Source organism: Pristiophorus japonicus, chromosome 28, assembly GCF_044704955.1.
Source record: "Pristiophorus japonicus isolate sPriJap1 chromosome 28, sPriJap1.hap1, whole genome shotgun sequence".
NCBI classification, from domain to species: domain Eukaryota; kingdom Metazoa; phylum Chordata; class Chondrichthyes; family Pristiophoridae; genus Pristiophorus; species Pristiophorus japonicus.
The window spans coordinates 15,736,605-15,740,451 of record NC_092004.1 but is presented as its reverse complement, the minus strand read 5'-3'; positions in this window follow the sequence as shown (position 1 = coordinate 15,740,451).

Here is a 3,847-nt window from a genome sequence, read left to right as displayed (position 1 = left end):
TCAGTGACACCCCCTCCCTAACCCAGGGTCACTGGGCAGTGTCTCCCCCCTCCGTAACCCAGTGTCACAGGGCAGTGACTCCCCCTCCATAACCCAGGGTCAGTGACTCCCCCTCCCTAACCCTAATCAGTGAGTCCCCCTCCCTAACCCAGGGACACAGGGCAGTGACTGCCTCTCCCTAACCCAGGGTCACAGGGCAGTGACTCCCCCTCCCTAACCCAGGGTCAGTGACTCCCCTCCGTAACCCAGGGTCACAGGGCAGTGACTCCCCCCTCCCTAACCCAGGGTCAGTGACCCGCCCTCCCTCACCCAGGGTCACACGGCAGTGACTCACCCTCCCTAACCCAGGGTCAGTGACACCCCCTCCCTAACCCAGGGTCACAGGTCAGTGACTCCCCTTCCATAACCCAGGTTCAGTGACTCACCCTCCTTAACCCAGGATCACAGGGCAGTGACTCCCCATCCCTAACCCAGGGTCAAAGGGCAGTGACTCCCCCTCCCTAACCATGGGTCACAGTGCAGTGACTCCCCCTCCTTAACCCAGGGTCACAGGGCAGTGACTCCCCCTCTCTAACCCTGTGTCACAGGGCAGTGACTCTCCCCTCCCCAACCCAGTTTCACTGGGCAGTGACTACCCGCTCCCTAACCCAGGGTCACAGGGCAGTGACTCCCCCACCATAACCCAGGGTCAGTGACTCCCCCTCCCTAACCCATGGTCAGTGACTCCCTCTCCCTAACCCAGGGTCAGTTACTCCCCCTCCCTAACTCAGGGTCAGTGACTCCCCCTCCCTAACCAAGGGTCACTGGGCAGTGACTTCCCCCTCCGTAACCCAGTGTCACAGGGCAGTGTATCTCCCTCTCTAACCCAGGGTCAGTGACGCCCCCTGCCTAACCAAGGGTCAATGACTCCCCCTCCCTAACCCAGGGACACAGGGCAGTGACTGCCTCTCCCTAACCCAGGTTCACAGGGCAGTGACTCTCCCTCCCTAACCCAGGGTCAGTGACTCCCCCTCCCTAACCCAGGGTCACAGCGCAGTGACTCCCCCTCCCTAGCCCTGGGTCAGTGACTCCTCCTCCCTAACCCAGGGTCAGTGACTCCGCCTACCTAACCCAGGGTCACAGGGCAGTGATCCCGCCTCCCTAACCCAGGTTCAGTGACTCCCCCTCCTTATTCCCGGGTTACAGGGCAGTGACTCCCCATCCCTAACCCAGGGTCACAGGGCAGTGACTCCCCCTCCCTAACCCTGTGTCACAGGGCAGTGACTCCCACTCGCTAACCCTGGGTCACAGGGCAGTGACTTCCCCTCCCGAACCCAGGGTCATATGGCAGTTACTCCCCCTCCCTAACCCAGGGTCACAGGGCAGTGACTCCCCCTCACTTACCCAATGTCAGTGACTCCCCCTCCCTAACCTTTGATCAGTGACTCCCCCTCCCTAACCCAGGGTCACAGGGCAGTGACACCCCCTCCCTAACCCAGGGTCAGTAACTCCCCCTCCCTAACCCTGAGTCAAAGGGCAGTTACACCCCCTCCCTAAGCCAGGGTCACAGGGCAGTGACTCCCCCTCCCTAACACAGGTTCGCAGGGCAGTGACACCCCTCCCTAACCCAGGGTCACAGGGCAGTGACTCCCCCTCCCTAACCCAGGGTCACAGGGCAGTGATTCCCCCTCCCTAACCCAGGGTCACAGAGCAGTGGCTCCCGCTCACAAACACAGGTTCGCAGGGCAGTGACACCACCTCCCTAACCCAGGATCACAGGGCAGTGACTCCCCCTCCCTAACCCAGGGTCACAGAGCAGTGGCTCCCACTCCCTAACACAGGTTCGCAGGGCAGTGACACCCCCTCCCTAACCCATGATCACAGGGCAGTGACTCCTCCTCCCTAACCCAGGGTCTGTGACTCCCCCTCCCTAACCCAGGGTCACAGGGCAGTGACTGCCCCTCTCTAACCCAGGGTCACTGGGAAGTGAATCCCCCTCCCTAAGCCAGGGTCAGTGATTTCCCCGCCCTAACCCAGAGTCACAGAGCAGTGACTACCCCTTCCCTTACCAAGGGTCACAGGGCAGTGACTCCCACTCCCTGACCCAGGGTCAGTGACTCCACTTCCCGAACCCAGGGTCAGTGACTCCCCCTCCCTAACCCAGGGTCACTGGGCAGTGACTCTCCCCTCCCTAACCCAGGGTCACTGGGCAGTGACTCCCCCCTCCCTAACCCAGGGTCACAGGGCAGTGACTCCCCCTCCATAACCCAGGGTCAGTGACTCCCCCTCCCTAACCCATGGTCAGTGTCTCCCCCTCCCTAACCCAGGGTCAGTTACTTCCCCTTCCTAACTCAGGGTCAGTGACAACCCCTCCCTAACCCAGGGTCACTGGGCAGTGTCTCCCCCCTCCGTAACCCAGTGTCACAGGGCAGTGACTCCCCCTCCATAACCCAGGGTCAGTGACTCCCCCTCCCTAACCCAGAATCAGTGACTGCCCCTCCCTAACCCAGGGTCAGTGACTCCCCTCCGTAACCCAGGGTCACAGGGCAGTGACTCCCCCCTCCCTAACCCAGGGTCAGTGACCCCCCATCCATCACCCAGGGTCACACGGCAGTGACTCCCCCTCCCTAACCCAGGGTCAGTGACACCCCCTCCCTAACCCAGGGTCACAGGTCAGTGACTCCCCTTCCATAACCCAGGTTCAGTGACTCCCCCTCCATAACCCAGCGTCACAGGGCAGTGTCTCCCCCTCCCTAGCCCTGGGTCAGTGACTCCCCCTCCCTAACCCAGGGTCAGTGACTCCCCCTCCCTAACCCAGGGTCACAGGGCAGTGACTCCCCCTCCCTAACCCAGGGTCACAGGGCAGTGACTCCCGCTCACAAACACAGGTTCGCAGGGCAGTGACACCACCTCCCTAACCCAGGATCAGAGGGCAGTGACTCCCCCTCCCTAACCCAGGGTCACAGAGCAGTGGCTTTCTTTCCCTAACACAGGTTCGCAGTACAGTGACACCCCCTCCCTAACCCATGATCACAGGGCAGTGACTCCTCCTCCCTAACCCAGGGTCAGTGACTCCCCCTCCCTAACCCAGGGTCACAGGGCAGTGACTGCCCCTCCCTAACCCAGGGTCACTGGGAAGGGAATCCCCCTCCCTAAGCCAGGGTCAGTGACTTCCCCGCCCTAACCCAGAGTGACAGAGCAGTGACTACCCCTTCCCTTACCAAGGGTCACAGGGCAGTGACTCCCACTCCCTGACCCATGGTCAGTGACTCCCCTTCCCGGACCCAGGGTCAGTGACTCCCCCTCCCTAACCCAGGGTCACTGGGCAGTGACTCTCCCCTCCCTAACCCAGGGTCACTGGGCAGTGACTCCCCCCTCCCTAACCCAGGGTCACAGGGCAGTGACTCCCCCTCCATAACCCAGGGTCAGTGACTCCCCCTCCCTAACCCATGGTCAGTGTCTCCCCCTCCCTAACCCAGGGTCAGTTACTTCCCTTCCTAACTCAGGGTCAGTGACACCCCCTCCCTAACCCAGGGTCACTGGGCAGTGTCCCCCCCCTCCGTAACCCAGTGTCACAGGGCAGTGACTCCCCTTCCATAACCCAGGGTCAGTGACTCCGCCTCCCTAACCCAGAATCAGTGACTCCCCCTCCCTAACCCAGGGTCAGTGACTCCCCTCCGTAACCCAGGGTCACAGGGCAGTGACTCCCCCCTCCCTAACCCAGGGTCAGTGACCCCCCGTCCCTCACCCAGGGTCACACGGCCGTGACTCCCCCTCCCTAACCCAGGGTCAGTGACACCCCCTCCCTAACCCAGGGTCACAGGTCAGTGACTCCCCTTCCATAACCCAGGTTCAGTGACTCCCCCTC